This window comes from Malaya genurostris, chromosome 2 (assembly GCF_030247185.1).
Source record: "Malaya genurostris strain Urasoe2022 chromosome 2, Malgen_1.1, whole genome shotgun sequence".
Taxonomy (NCBI): Eukaryota; Metazoa; Arthropoda; class Insecta; order Diptera; family Culicidae; genus Malaya; species Malaya genurostris.
In genome coordinates this window covers 144,289,691-144,306,691 of record NC_080571.1, presented here as the reverse complement: position 1 = coordinate 144,306,691, position 17,001 = coordinate 144,289,691, and the positions used below count along the sequence as shown (strand labels likewise).

The window sequence follows — 17,001 nt, the reverse complement described above, 5'->3', positions numbered from 1 at the left end:
GTCGCACTAACTACGGAATCAACGGTGCCGTTATTGGATTTCAACGAACCTTCAACGGTGTTTCTATAGTATTCTATTTCCATTTCTCCCGCAACCGAATAAGAGAAAAAATTTTAAATATTCTTAGAAACAATCAATAGGACTTAAATTTGTCTGTTGATTAAATAAATTAATAAACATTGAATATAGTCCTATGCAAAATGTTTGAATATTGTTTGGGTCTGACTTCCTGTTTTGAAGTTATGGGATAAAATTAAAAAAAACTGCTTTAATCCACCTAATGGTGTAATGATGCCTTTCTCATATTACTCAATACACCATAAATATTACCGTGAGTTTCACAAAAACAACTGTTTATTGAATAGAAATAAGAAAGTTTGTTCGGACCAAATCTCACAAACTCTACAAATCCTGTTTACTCTGTAGTTTCGGAAATAGTATCCACAACAAATTTAGGAATTTCGTATGAAACTGTAAGAGTCTCACTTGGAACATACACGAAAAGAAATCCGTTACTGCTGTCAACCATTAGAAAACCATGAAACCAATCATTTTAACGGCTCATGAAACCATGAGCAATAACTCTTCTTCCATGAAAATTAATCATGGTTCGAAAATGCGTTACTTGAGTAATGTACGCCTTTCAAAGCTCGTAACTCCTATTTTCTACCCGAATATCACTTTGAACCCTCTGCCTCAAATAATGTGCTGGACTGCTTAATTGTTTAATTTTAAGGCAAAAAGCAGACATTGAAAAGTAAGAACTACTGAAAATGTTTACTTGATCCTGAGACATATTCATATAATAGTCGTGTTGTTTTACCCACCGGCTGATAGAGAATTGACAACATAAAGATAACAAACTGAAAAAGAGACTAAGCACGGCTACGATTTTCATTTGACAAACATCAATGTTACATTTTGTTTGAATGTATTCTTACATATTTGATGTGATCGTTGTTGCTAGAATAATATTCCGAGAGCTAGCGTAAACCAAAAAATAAATTCGATTGTGAATTTGGAACACCATCTAACGAAAATCAGAAAAATATTTTGTTCAACCACTTTGATTAATTTGTTTTATAGATATAACAACACAAGCTGCATTGATTCACCTAAATATTTTAAATAAGACGATTTTGCAAACGATGTTTTGAAAACGTAAACGGAAAAATCAATGCGCGATATTTGAAAGAATTCGACATAGAGTTTCTTTTCAAGAGGTTTGATTCACATGTGTTTTTTCCTGCAGTTTTTTTAAGTGTTTCAATTATGAAACACAAAATCAAAACTGGAGCAATGCAAGCAAGTAAACACGTTATTTTAGGCGTCGTCGTTTTTCAAAAACATAATATTTGATTTGTTAATGATTCTGATTAAAAGAAGCTCACTGTTTTGCTATTCAAATGTACATCATTTGAGACATTAGTTAAAATCGCGAAAAATACGTTCATCATACCATTCCATTTATTTCATGTTTGAAATCTTCATATTTTAAAACAAAACGCCTGTATTTATGTTGCAAAAATTACCATCGTAGTAAAAACACGCCTGAAGTTATACCCAACAAAGTCAATTGCGTTACGTTTAAATTTCAGCGAAATCAGTTCAAATGGATCATGATCCGAGAAGTTTTAGTCATGGTGTATTATCATAACATGAAAATATATTATTTTCCTCAAATCAATATTCGTTTTGATCATTTCTAGAATCGGAATTTCGCCCGTGTATAAGGTTGTGAAAATCGATTTGGCCATGTAACATGTAGTAGGATTATTATTATTAGTATTATTACTGTTATCATTATTATTCTTGCCTTTCATATATAGAAAGGCTATGAAATTACTGTGAAAACCGACTTTTTAACCGAGGTCCGCAGGGCCGAATGTCATACATGTAACAAAAATATGCACTCACTTTTCTCAGAGGTGGCTGAATCGATTTTTACGAACTTAGATTCGAATGAAAGTTGTTATGGTCCCATTGCCTGCTATTGAAGTTCATTTGGATTCGATTTTCGGTCCCGGAGTTATATGGTAATATGTAAAAATTGGAGAAAAACTTACACTCAATTATCTCTGAAACAGCTCAACCGATTTTCGCAATTCAAATGAAAGGTCTTATAGCTTCCTAAAAGTTTGTAAAACATTTTATCTGGAATTGACTTCTCGTTCCGGAACTAAAGCGTGATAAGTGGAAGGTTACCAAATCAGTATCATTAGTATTTTTTCACGAACGATGGTAAAAAACAGGTACAAATCTCATAAAACCGTCGAACAAATTTTTTTAGTGTGCAGAACTTGTTAGTTCTGACCGATCTTCACAAGTCATGATTTGAATTAAAGCTCATATTATCGTTGAAGCTACTGTGAAATTTCATCCGGATCCAAATTCCGGTTCCGCTGTTACAGGGCGATGAGCGTCGAAATTTTCAATTTGGCATATAGAATGACAATACAGTACCGTGGAAGAAGAAAACAAAAAAAACTATCTATGTTTGCTTTGTCCTATTCCGTACACGCTATGAAGAAAACTTAACGGTTACGGATGTCTGCTACTAGTGTGAGATATTAGTAAAATACGGTGCTGCGGTTGATAAAAATTTTAGCTATTTTATAAGTGCGACCGAAAGAATAAAGGAATCTAAAGCCGAGGTAAAATAAATGATATAAAATAAAAATAAAAGAATGTCAATGAATTGAAGTTTATTTGAAAAATATATGCAATTTTTATGTAGTGCAGTAATACCGTGCCGGTGGTGTAGTTCTGTCAGTAAAAACATTAATAATAATAATAATAGTAATAATAATAATAATAATCCTACTACATGTTTTATGCTGCTAATTCATGCTATTTAGCTTGACTTACATATGCAGAAGTAACAAAAACGCAAGTTCGAATCATTTATTAAATGTCGTTTAGTTGGTTGATTCAAAATAGAGCGTGAGATAGTAAGTCTCGATTTAAATACGTTCAAAACTGTTCCAATTTGTAGGTCATATTGGTTGCTTGCAAACGAATCAACTTCTGCTATTCGGGTCATCTGAATCCGGTTTCGAAAGAATTTCAAATGGTCATTGAAAACTGCAAATCACCAAACTTTATTCAAGATAGCCAAATCGATTTTCACAACCTTATATGCTCAAAGGAAGACTCTCACAGTTTCATACGGAATACCTAAATTTGTTGTGGATACTATTTCCGGAACAACAGGGTAAACGGGATTTGTAGCGTTTGTGAGGTTGGGTCCGAACTTATTTTTTTCTATTTCTATTCAATGAACAGTTGTTTTTGCGGATTTGTTTTGTATTGTCATTCTATTTATCAGACAGTTTTGCGAGATTTGTACCGGTTTTTGACCATCGTTCGTGAACAAATTTTGTCGTGAATACGACTTACTTTACTATGGGGTGCCTTTTCAAAATTACCCATATGCAAGAATGGGCAGAACTTAATCGTAAATTTCTCGACTTGTATTAAAGGCAGCAACATAATTCTTTCACCATTTCATCAAAAATATGATCAGGAATTTAGGATAATATTTTGAACAGTGTGAGCAACTCAAAAATTAGGTTTTCTGAAAATTTTAAAACAACGCGGTAAATTCTTTACATTTGCGATTTTGAGGCACATATCTTCAACTGACTGCTTATAAAAGGGGAACCGTGGTCGAAACTCGATCATTTCTTTCTGTGCTTTGGATGCAAGCAAACGTCGTGGGACCAGCAGCTTCGAATAGTGCACCTTCTGCGTGGTTAAAAACCTCAAACGCTCATTTCGCAACTCTCATTTGGACTTCAGTCGTCAGGTGGAGCAGTCGGTAATGAAAGCAAACCTTTTGCGTGGTATAAAACCTCAAACGCTAGGTCGTGCTTTAATTTAAACTTCAATCGTCTGGAGCACAGCGGTCGTCAATAATGAGAGCAAACCTTTTGCGTGGTATCAAACCTCAAACGTTCAGGTCGTGCGCTCATTTGGACTTCAATCGTCGGGAGCAGCGGTCGTCAATAATAAGAGCAGACCTTTTGCGTGGTACCAAACCTCAAACGCTCAGGTCGTGCTCTCATTTGGACTTCAATCGTCAGGTGGAGCAGTCGTCAATGAAAGCAGACCTTTTGCGTGGTATAAAACCTCAAACGCTTAGGTCGTGCTTTCATTTAGACTTCAATCGTCGGGAGCGCAGCGGTCGTCAATAATGGGAGCAGACCTTTTGCGTGGTACTAAACCTTAAACGCTCAGGTCGTGCTCTTATTTGGACTTCAATCATCGGGAGCGCAGCGGTCGTCAATAATGAAAGCAGTTCTCACTTGCTTTTCGGTAGTCGTAACGAAAAGTCGTCTTCAAGTTTCAGGTTTTAGTTCTGGAATACAGATTTATTTATTTATTTATTTATTTACTATTATTGTGTCCATCGGATACCAGATCTAAATGGACAATTAGAGTGGGAAAAACCCATTTGAGTTGAACTGTTCGTTTGTCATTCTCAAACGGGCGCAAAAACCACTATCTTTTCAAGAACATAAACGAAAGTAATGAAACACAATGTAACTTAAAGCTAGTATCACAAATGTCACTAATAAAATAACTTAAAAATTCAAATCACAGTGGATCGTTTCAGTTTTTTCGCGAAATGACTAGATGATTCACCAAACTCGAAAAGATCCTCAACAGCGGTGAAAGTTCGAATGGAAGCAGTAATCGGTTCATTAAAGCCAAAACGAGTCCTGTGAAATCTCTGCTGAAGCAGTGATGTATTCCGCAGTGTCCTATTCGGTATCCAAAAATTTACTACAGAGCGTAATTCAGGAGCATCAATTTCCCCATTGATCAGTTTTGCAATTAATAATGCTTGTTGGATTTTTCGGCGCCGACGAAGCGTATCGATTCCTAATAGTTGACATCTATCCTGATACGGGGGCAGATTAGCAGGATTTTGCCAAGGTAAGTTCTTAATGCCAGACGAACGAATCGTTTTTGAACTCTTTCAATGCGTATGCTCCACGAAAGTTGATAAGGAATCCAAACTACTGAAACATTCTCTAGAATAGGCCGGACAAGTGAACAATACAAAGCTTTCAAACAGTGAGGATCTCTAAAATCCTTGGCGATTTTACTGATAAAGCCTAATTGACGTGATGCTTTTGAGATGATCTGTGATCGTTGTAAATCAAATGATAATTTTTCATCTAGCAGTATTCCCAAATCGCGAACCTGGGTAACTCTAGTCAAGACTGAGCCATCGATGCGATAGTCAAATTTAACAGGTCTCAGAGTACGGTGAAACGTGATCACCTGACATTTTGCGACGTTGATTATAAGTTTGTTTCGACTACACCAATCTACGAACGATTCAAGTGCATTTTGCAACCGCCAACAATCCTCCACAGTGCGAATAACGAGGTACAATTTCAGGTCGTCTGCATATGTCAGTTTGCAATCAGTTCCCAAAGCAAATGAGACATCGTTGAAATATAACACGAAAAGCAAAGGTCCTAAATTACTGCCTTGAGGAACTCCTGAGTTGTTAGAGAAAAGTGATGATGAACTGTTGCTCAATTTTACTCGTAGAACTCTCCCGGAGAGATATGAGCTCAACCAGGACACAAGATGGGCGGAAAATCCGAGACGAGATAATTTGCTTAGAAGTATTGTGTGGTCAATTTTGTCGAAAGCAGCTTTTAGATCCGTGTAAATGACATCCATCTGAGCTTTAGCTTCCATGCTGGCAATACACTTTGAAGTAAGTGTTAGCAGATTTGTTGCAACTGATCTTCCTGGCATGAATCCATGTTGATCGAATGATATATAATTTCTTGCTCGATCTAATATAGCACTACTCACAATAATCTCGAAAAGTTTCGATGAAGCGGAAAGATTAGTTATGCCACGATAGTTTACAACATTACGACGATCGCCATCTTTGAATATTGGGCAAATGTAGGATTGTTTCCATATCCGTGGGAATTTAGCTTGCTCAAATGATCGAGTGAAAATAACACTTAGTGGTCCAGCTAAAGCGCCAATACAGCGACGTAAAATAACAGCAGGTAAGCCGTCGGGCCCAGGAGAAAATGAACTTTTTAGTTTTTTGGAATTCAGGGTCTGCGTGCTGAAACCGGATTCTGGAACTATATTCCGGAACTGATTTCAGTTTCGTAATTATAGTTTTAGAATTGCAACTGATCTCTGAGACTGCTCTTGAACTCAGGTCCAGTTCCTTATTCTAGAATTCTTCTATTCGGTTCTTTTCAGAACCATAATAATACTCTCAAAGAATTATGCGAAATTATGCTTTACTGTACTCTATACAACCCATTTTGATAGTCGTAGCGAAAAATTGTCTCCAAGTTTCAGAGCTTAGTTCCGGAATATGGGTTTAGAATTCAGAGTCTGTGTGCTGAACTGGATTCAGGAAAAAGAGCCATATTAATACTCCCAAAGAATTATGCGAAATTTTACGTTACTGTGCTCTATGCGGCCCATTTTTCAACCACTTGTAGTTTGTAGTAGAACTTTCTGCTGATTTGCTATATAAAATGCATAGCACCGACTTAATGAAAGGTTCCTTTCAGAACCACCATTATTTAATCATGAAGAACTATACTGGTTATTTCGTAATATTTAAATGTGTGCCAGAATGTTTAATGGAACTAATCTGTACTTTAGTTTAGAAGTATCGTTTCAAATTCTAGTAGTTGAAAAGAGGAAAGCTTGCACAACTCACTCAATCGATCAACTAATTGATATTCGAAAGTATAAAGTAAGAGTGTCAGTTTTACTCGTATTCACGACATCCAGTTATGTCTCTGACATTACACACCCGTACTTTTTACCATACCATATAACTCTGGAACTGGAAGCCAGATCCAAAGGATTCAATAGCAGGCTATGACACCGTAATAACTTTAATTTATATCTCAGTTTGTGAAAATCGGCTCCGAAAAAGTGAGTGCATATTTTTTTCCATTTTTGGTACATATCATCCTATATCTCCGAAACCGGAAGCCGGTTCGGGATAAAATTCAATAGCATGCTATGGGACCATGAGACATTTCATTTGAATATCAGTTTGTGAAAATCGGTCAGCCACCTCTGAGAAAAGAGAGTGCATATTTTTGTTACTTACACATATACACACACACACACGAACGGACACACACAGACATTTTCGTCGAGCTGAGTCGAATGGTATATGGCATTCGGCCCTCTGGGCCTCGATTAAAAAGTCGGTTTTCACAGTGATTGCATGCCTTTCAATTTGAGAAAGCAAAAAAGGCGGGTGGGTAATGTCAGAGACATAACTGGATGTTGTGAATACGAAGACAACTGACATGTTCCTTAACACTTCCGAATATCAATTAGTTGATCAATTGTATGAAATTGTATGTAGAATTTGAAACGATGCACCTAAACTAAAGTACAGATTAGTTACATTTAACATTCTGAAACACAAATATTATGAAATAACCAGTAAAGTTCTTTAAAATAAAACAATGGTGGCTCTGAAAAGAACCTTTTATGAAAGCGTTTGTGATGGAGAGTGATGAGTTGAATTCGATTTCCGATGGATGCAACTGACTTCCGTCATCTAATTCCAGGCTGAACTGTTGCCCGTGGGTGCGATACAGATATGGTTGGTGTAGGTGTAGCGTTTACGACCGATTATAATCTTCCAATAAAGAAAACAATAATTCGCTGGGTTGATCAATGATACAATAGGCCTAATTTATTGAACGAAACTATCAATATGCTATAGGGACTCGTTTCTAGCATTCAGAAGGGTCAAATTGCGTAATTCTCTACGACATTAAACTCTGGAACATTTTTCGCAAAACAAAGAAGGCTTCACTTGATCTCGATTAATGTGAATTTCACACAGCGAAATGTGCACAAATCTTACCAAGATGTTCTAGATTTGCATTAAACTGAGGATATTTCCTTTCGATTTGCGAACAACAAATCCTAATAGTTCTTTAGAAAACTTTTAGAGCCATTAGAACGGCTGATTTTGCGTAATTCTCTTCACCGTTGTTTCTTCATCAATGCAAATGACTGGCAGCCGTGACGTAATCGCTCTTTTTTTTCAATAATATAATTTTTAAGGCACACTGCTTGAGCTCTAAGGTGCCAAGGGCTTCCGTAATCGCTCTTGTCGGAAGCGAAACTAGCTTTGCAAACGACACAAAATACATCTGCTCGCATTGGCGATAGAATCCAAACTAATCCAATTTTTGTTAAGAGCTTACTTTTTACGTGATTTCTAATGGGCGATCCTAACGGCTGTAAAAATAGCCGCATACAGAATTTTAATGTCGATTATTTCATTTCGGATTTGCATAATTTATTGAAATCAACTATCAATATGCTGTAGGGATTCGTTTCTAGCATACAGAAGGACCAAATTGAGGAACTCACTACGATATTCACCACTTTTCAGAACATTTTTCTCGAACGATTTGTTGTACAGCAGCAGATATTTTGTTCTCTTCCTCAGAACGCGTTCTGATTGGCTGGTGTTGACATGGGTCAAATGAGACAGGTTTTTCAATAGTGTACTATTGAAATACTTCAATGCTTTTGCTATACACTTTAAGTTGAAAAACTTCGATTCTATTGGTAGTTAGATTATATAAATCCTTTCACAGATCATTGAACTATGAGCTTTAAAAATACGAGAAACAAAAGCAAAAGCGCCTTATGAATTATCCTTTTTGATACTCCTTTATACCAAACATTTCAGAAAAGTTTAATTTTGAACTATTTGAGATTATGTCACACAACTGAATATTTTATCATAAAATTATGATCATATTTCCGATGGCATACAGCAAAAATTATGTTGATTCGTTAGATACAACAAGAGATATTCACGATCAAAAACTTATCACTCTCTCAGAGGGTATATTTTGAAAAGGCACCCCATAGTAAAGTAAGTCGTATTCACGACAAAAAATAAAATATATTTACTAATTTTTTACAGGGATGGCGTGGTCGATTTTTACAAACTTACATTCAAATGAATGGTCTAATAGTCTTTCATGAAACTACTGAATTTCATCTATATTCGATTTTGGCTCCGGAATTATAAGGTGATTGGTGAAAAAAATCCAATTTACAATCAATTACTCGCTTTTCTCAGAGATGGCATAACCGATTTCAGAAAACTTTCATTCATGGCCTCATACAAAACTTTTGATTTTCATTTAGGTTCGACTTCCGGTTTCGGAATTATAGGGTAAAGTGTGTAAAAACTTTGATACCATCACTTAAAAGGGCGAAACAAAAATCGAAAAAAAAATTCTAAACTAACCCCAAAAACTACTTAATTCGATAGTCATTATCAGTAGAAGGTCAAACAATTTAATTTCGACTATCCTGTTTACAGATTTTGATTCCGGAGGTACAGGAAATAGTAGTCATATTGTCTCTAATTCATCCCACTCATTTTCCTCGGTGATGGTTTGACAAATTTTCACAAACTTTTGTTCAATGGAACGTCTTGTGGTCTTCCTGAATTTCCTACGGATCCAACATCTGGTTCCGGATTTATAGGCTAAAGTGTGTTTAAAATTTTATACCATCACTTAAAGGGACGATACAGAAAACGTGAAAAATTTCTAAATCTCCCAAAAAGCTACTCCAATCGGTAGTCATTGTCAGCAAACGGTCAACTAAAATAATTCCGGTTAATCTTTCAAGAGTCGAAAAAAATTTATTTTGAAGAATACCACAGTATTATATATGATAGTATGCTTGTTATGAGAAAGGTATCATTACTGTACTAGGTGGATTAAAACAGGTTTGTCATTTGGTATACTGTTTCAACTTTGATCGATGAAACACTAACAATAATCACAAAAAAAATCCTATCTGAATACATTTCAACTGTTTTATTCCAAATCGCATATGATGGGAAGGGAAGTATGAATAGTATATCTACGTCGATGATCTAAAACCCAATATATCGATAACGCGAACGTTTTCAATAAGTACATTGATCAACCTGACTATAAGTATCTAATAGCACTTAAATTTTGAATAAATATCTTTAGTTTACACAACCCTGAATTCTATGTATTTTAGTTTTGATCATCGGATGCCAATCTTCGGTCATAATGGAAAAACATCACTAAATTGTAGCTTGATACAAACGTATATTTTTCTGTTTCCATATGGCTGATATAGTGCATATAAAATTTTCTTTTCTGATAACTTGTTTGCAACCCTCGGTAAATCGCACAAGCTCCGCCTCTTACGCTTTTCGGGTTACATAGCAGTTATCATGCACGTTGCTATGTCTTCAACTAATTTTATGAATTTGTTTCGTAAAGGTTACAGTCATTGAAGTGTAATAACGTGTGCTACTTGGGCTATCATCATAACTACATTCGTGCTATAGAATAACAATTCAGTTAATACAAATGTTATTGTAAACTTATTTCGATCACTTTGATGCGACAGTTTTCTCAATTTACATAATAAAATCACATTTATTGTATGATTTCTTAGTCATTACAGATCAATGTTACCTCCGTTTGATATGACTACTTATTCCACCTCCCTCTTGTTAATATCTCTTAGTTGCTAAAATTGCAGCAGTATCTGTATTAGTCAAGAAAATCGATTCTCATCAAAAAATAATTTTGCTTCGAAATACCCTTTTGCCAGTGAACTTACTACTGCTCTATGCCCTCTGAGTAGTGTATAAAGTATCTATGCTCTTCAAAAAGTATCGATGGGGCGAGATGAAAATTGATTTTCAAGACCCCCTTCTTCTAGTCTGAATCCTCCGGCCACCTTCGTTTATCGACTAATAAGATATATTTTACAATAAACACCTCTTTTTAAAAGCACTTGTTACAAATTCCACCCTTTTGTTCACCTGTGTAATGAATATCTTTTTTTTTTTGTATATTATACCCTGCTTTAACCTAGTACCTCTCATGTAATCATATCTAATATATACAAAACGTTTCAATGGTCTTCCAAAAGTATCGATTCTCGTCAAATTAGACATTTTTTCAAAATTATCTCAGTTAAGAACACTTACTACGCTCCCTCTCCCATTAAAATATGCTTATAATCATTTCTGAAGAGCATCTGTGTCAAGTTTGATAGCAATTCGTTAAGTAGTTCCGGAGTTATACCACTACAAACATTACACCCCCATTATTAAAGGCACTTGCTACACTACCCCCCATATAATCATATCTCATGTATAAAAAATGCTTCATGATCTTCAAAAAGTATCGATCCTCGTCAAGTTGTATAATTTATCCATGACGATTGACTTCCTTCCCTATAAAAATATCCCTATGACCATCTCTGAAACGCAAAAAGTACCTGTGCGAAGATTGGTGGAAATCCGTTCAGTAGTTCCGGAGTTATGGCGTTGCAAACATACAAACTAATATCCTTGTTGCCTTTCTCTATAGAAAGGTATTAGAATTGCTGGAAAAACCGACTATCGAACGGAGCCTCGGAGACCCATTGTATTATATACCATTCAACTCGGCTCGACGAGATCGGAAAATGGGGGAAATTGGGCCGTTGATGAAGTTCGTAGATTAAGTTACTACTATTCTCGTTGAAGCTTTCTATCTTTAAATTCGATGTCGTTAGTTTGGTAGGTCATCTAACAATGCATTATTGAACAGTTTTCAGACTTAAGCTAACCTACTGCCTGTTCTATAATGTACATAGAGGTGGGAGGAGTCAGTTACAATTCTTTCGTTAAATGACACATGGATCAATAAGTCCCGAGACTAACAATGGAAACAATATTTTTTTGCAAAATTTTTTTTATTCACCAACATAATCACCTTTTAGGGTGATACAATGGTTTCAACGTGTTTCCAATTTTTCAATACCATGTTTATAAAAAAATTATCTTTCGCTTCAAAATAAGCTTCAGTTTCAGCGATGACCTCCTCATTTGAGCCAAATCTTTTTCCCTGGAGCATTTTTTTAAGATCAGCAAAAAGCCAGTAGTCACTGGAGGCTAAATCTAGCGAGCAGATCAAAGCCCAATTCGTTCAATTTCGCCATTGTTTTCATCGACTTGTGGCAGGGTGCATTGTCTTGATGAAAAAGGCAATCGCGGCACCCACTTGGAAAAAACCTTTTTCATGCTCAATTTTTCACGAAGGATAGTAAATACACTTCCATATGATATCTTTAGCTTTACTTTACGATCTTTCATTATAATTTTTGTCTCTTCACTCACATTTTCCGGTGTAACGGCATCCACAGGTCTACCCGAGCGTTCCGCGTCATTTGTGTCGGTACGACCACGTTTAAACTCGGCGAACCACCGACAAATCATTGTTTTTGATGGACAAGAGTCCGGATAACATTTTTCAATCCATTGTTTCGCTTGCACTGTGTTTTTACCCATTAAAAAACAACGTTTTATCAAAACACGGAACTCGGTTTTTTCCATTTTTTAAACAAACTACAAAACGACTTTACTCCAACCTCGATAACTCAGTTGTTTCTGGTCGGATCAACTTAAAATTTTGAACCGTTTCAAGCAAAGGTTAGTACTCTAGAAAGACGTGGTTACTGGTTTACTACGAGCGCCATCTCTGCTTTAGTCTCGGGACTTATTGATCCATGTGTTAAATAAGTATCGATTGGTACATCAATGCAAAGAAGGCAATTGAACCTATAGCGCGTTACGCAAGGGAAAGAATTGTCGCCTAGGCAGATAGTGTGGGAAGCTTGCTTACACGCTGTGTGCAGCGTATGTTGCAACACGGCTGGCTAGCATGGGAATTTATACCGTTTTGCAATCGGCGCTTGGGAAATGTAACGATTGTTTGGTATTTTGGCGCATGTTCGGTTTTAGTTTATGATTTGTGATCAGAGAAGGATTGGTTAGCGATCGTGTAAATGTTAGAATGTGGGAAAGTATTTCGTTTGGGTCAGTCGGGTAAATATTATCATGCTAAGCAATGACAAAGCAATGCTTGGGAGCAACGTGAAACACGATTTTTTATACTGTTATATACAATTGTTTCTAAGTACCAAAAATACTGTGTACAGCATCCTTTTTCATGACAATTTGCCTCGGACCAATTTTAGCACGGTTCGTTTTTGGCAACATAATCTTTCGACTATGGCATATGTAAACTAGATGATATCAACATTTTCGAGTTGAAAGTAATTCCATAGTTATTTTGATTTAAACTACTTACAGTAATTAATTCTGGAACAACATAACTCTCATATACCATTCGACTCAGTTCGTCGAGATCAGCAAATGCGTGTGTGACAAATAATTTCACGAAATTTTCTCGGAAATTGCTAAACCGTTTCCTACAAATTCAGATTCCTACGAAAAGTAATATACTCCCAAATAAGGTTCCTGAGTTACGTTTGGATCCAACTTCTGATTACGGAACCACAGGATGATATGTGAAACGAAATTAAAATAATGCAACTCATTTTTCTCGTAGAACCGATCTAAGATTTAAATGAAATCTAAGAACCATCTATGATTTAAATGAGAGGTCTTAAAATCCTATCAAACATCTTACTTTTTAGTCAAATCCGACTTCTGGTTTGGGAGATACAGGGTGATTAGTATAAGAATGTCCATTTCACATAAATCAGGTTTATCGGGTTTGTTGATTTGGATAGTCGATTACCAAATAAATTTATTTCAGTTTGAGCGGTATCCGTTTTTGGATTCGGAATGTGCCTCCAAATTTTAATTCGCACTACAATTTCTTTAAAGATGTCTACACACTGCTCAGGTGAATTTAACTGATTTCGGCTACACCGATTTTAGAATTCCGGTTCCAGTTTCTCAAAAAGCTCAAATTCATTTTCTCAAAAAAAAACAAATCGAACTTCAAAAACAAAAATTACAGGACTTAAGGTCCCATACAAAATTGATGAAATTTATCCGATTCTGGAATTACAGATGACGAGTTTTTAAAATTCATACCGATATAGAAAATGAAAATTGTTTGGCGTAATAATTTATGGCCATTCGAATCATTTTGGGCTATGCTATTTCCTGAATACCGGCTCTGGAAGTACCATAAATAATGACGAAAAACTCTAAAGTGGAACTTACTTCAACATCTCATGGAATGTTCAATCGATTGTCACACGTTAACATTGAAATTCGATACGATTTGCAGTTTCGACATTACAGGGTAACAAGTGATTAAAATCTCAATTTGCCGTTTAAAGCGACGATAATTAAATTAATGTCATGAGAACTGAAACACCTAAGATTTCCATGCAAAAACACATACGGATTGATAAAAAAAAGGTATCATCTCACTGCTAGGTGGATTAATCACGTTTTTATTTAACGTTTTACAAGTCTGTTTTTGTGTAGCGTTCGTTTCTTTGTTATGTTTTTTTCGATTTCGCTATTTACATCTAAAAATTTTATTATGGTGTACGGTCCAATATAAAATGAATCGAGTTTCTTCCTATTTTCGTTTTGTAAATACAATGTTTCGCCTATTTGTACTTCTAGTGGGTTTATATGGATATTTGAGTTTTGTCGTGAATACGACTTACTTTACTATGGGGTGCCTTTTCAAAATTAGCCATATGGAAGAATGGGCAGAACTCAATCGTAAATATCTCGAATTGTATTGAAGGCAGCAACATAATTGTTTCACCATTTCATCAAAAATATGATCAGGAATTTAGGATAATATTTTGAACAGTGTGAGGTAATCACAAGCAACTCAAAAATAAAGTTTTCTGAAAATTTTAAGACAACGCGGAAAATTCTTTACATTTGCTTGGCTTTTTCGCGCAAGGACGACGATTTTGAGGCACATATCTTCAACTGACTGCGTATAAAAGAGAAACCGTGGTCGAAATTCGATCATTTCTTTCTGAGCTTTGGATGCAAGCAGACGTCGTGGGACCAGCAGCTTCGGAGAGTGCACCTTCTGCGTGGTTAAAACCCTCAAACGCTCAGGTCGCAAGTCTCATTTGGACTCCAGTCGTCAGGTGGATCAGTCGGCAATGAAAGCAAACCTTTTGCGTGGTATAAAACCTCAAACGCTCAGGTCGTGCGCTCATTTGGAGTTGAATCGTAGGGAGCAGCAGTCGTCAATAATGAGAGCAGACCTTTTGCGTGGTACCAAACCTCAAACGCTCAGGTCGTGCTCTCATTTGGACTTCAATCGTCAGGTGGAGCAGTCGTCAATGTAAGTAGACCTTTTGCTTGGTATAAAGCCTCAAACGCTTTGGTCGTGCTTTCATTTAGACTTCAATCGTCGGGAGCGCAGCGGTCATCAATAATGAGAGCAGTTTTCACTTGCTTTTCGGTAGTCGTAACGAAAAGTCGTCTTCAAGTTTCAGGTTTTAGTTCTGGAATACAGATTTAGAATTCAGGGTCTGCGTGCTGAAACCGGATTCTGGAACTATATTCCGGAACTGATTTCAGTTTCGTAATTATAGTTTTAGAATTGCAACTGATCTCTGAGTCTGCTCTTGAACTCAGGTCCACTTCCTTATTCTAGAATTCTTCTATTCGGTTCTTTTCAGAACCATAATAATACTCTCAAAGAATTATGCGAAATTATGCTTTACTGTACTCTATACAACAGATTTTGATAGTCGTAGCGAAAAATTGTCTCCATGGTTCAGAGCTTAGTTACGGAATATGGGTTTAGAATTCAGAGTCTGTGTGCTGCACTGGATTCTGGAAAAAGATTAAAAGATTCCGGAACTGATTTCAGTTTCGAAATTGTAGTTCTAGAACTAAAATCCAACTGAATTCTGAGTCTATTTTAAGTTCTGAATTTAGTTCTTGAACTCAGGTCCAGTTCCTAATTCCAGAATTCTTCAAATAGGCTTTTTTTAGAGCCATATTAATACTCCCAAAGAATTATGCGAAATTTTACGTTACTTTGCTCTATGCGGCCCATTTTTCAACCACTTGTAGTTTGTAGTAGAACTTTCTGCTGATTTGCTATATAAAATGCATAGCACCGACTTAATGAAAGGTTCCTTTCAGAACCACCATTATTTAATCATGAAGAACTATACTGGTTATTTCGTAATATTTAAATGTGTGCCAGAATGTTTAATGTAACTAATCTGTACTTTAGTTTAGAAGTATCGTTTCAAATTCTAGTAGTTGAAAAGAGGAAAGCTTGCACAACTCACTCAATCGATCAACTAATTGATATTCGAAAGTATAAAGTAAGAGTGTCAGTTTTACTCGTATTCACGACATCCAGTTATGTCTCTGACATTACACACCCGTACTTTTTTCATCTGGAGTTTTTACTTTCACTTAATCTTTGTTTTGCTATTGCGTTAGATTTTTCCAGTTTGTATTTGAGTACGTTTTTGTAAAGAACGGGGTTAGTTATCTTTGGGTAATTTGGCTTTAATTCCAAAGACTAATTCGTATGGTGTAAATTGATGTTCCAAATGTTGTGTAGTGTTGTAGGTAAATGCGTAATATGGTAACCAGTCATCCCAGTCAGATTGATGTTCATTGACGAAGGATCGCAGATACTCGTTTAGGCATCTGTGATTTCTCTCCAATGACCCAATAGTCTGTGGATGATAGGCTGTTGCGAAATTTTGTTTGATTTGCAAGCATTTGCATACTTTTTCAAGTACTTCATTTTTATACTCGGTTCATTGGTCGGATTTTAATTCCAAAAATTTTCAATAAATTAGTATGAATTTTTCTACTAAGTTTTTAGCTATTGTGTTTGCTTCTTTGTTTTGGATGGGTATTATTGCAATGTATTTTGTTAGTTCACATTGTATGGTTATTTCATAGCGGTTGTTATTGTTGGATTTGGGTAATGGACCTATTGTATCTATTGATATTATTTCGAATGGTTTTGACGGTGTGTTGGTTATTATTTGTTTTTCTTTAGTGTGTTTGAAAATTTTATTCCTTTTACACGACTCACAGGCCTTTATGAATCGTGAAATAGTTCCTTTCATATTTTTAAAATTGTAACATTCTCTTATTTTGAGGTACATGTCCTACAT

At 35.9% G+C, this 17,001-nt stretch overlaps 1 protein-coding gene and 1 pseudogene across 11 annotated transcripts in view; both read right to left on the bottom strand.

Moving 5' to 3' along the window:
• The window catches only part of LOC131426980 (innexin shaking-B), a 1,311,753-nt gene that overhangs the window by 927,176 nt on the left and 367,576 nt on the right, over positions 1 to 17,001 (bottom strand). The window lies entirely within an intron of this gene.
• LOC131432831 (putative uncharacterized protein DDB_G0286901) overlaps positions 16,410 to 17,001 on the bottom strand; it is a 2,499-nt pseudogene continuing 1,907 nt past the window's right edge.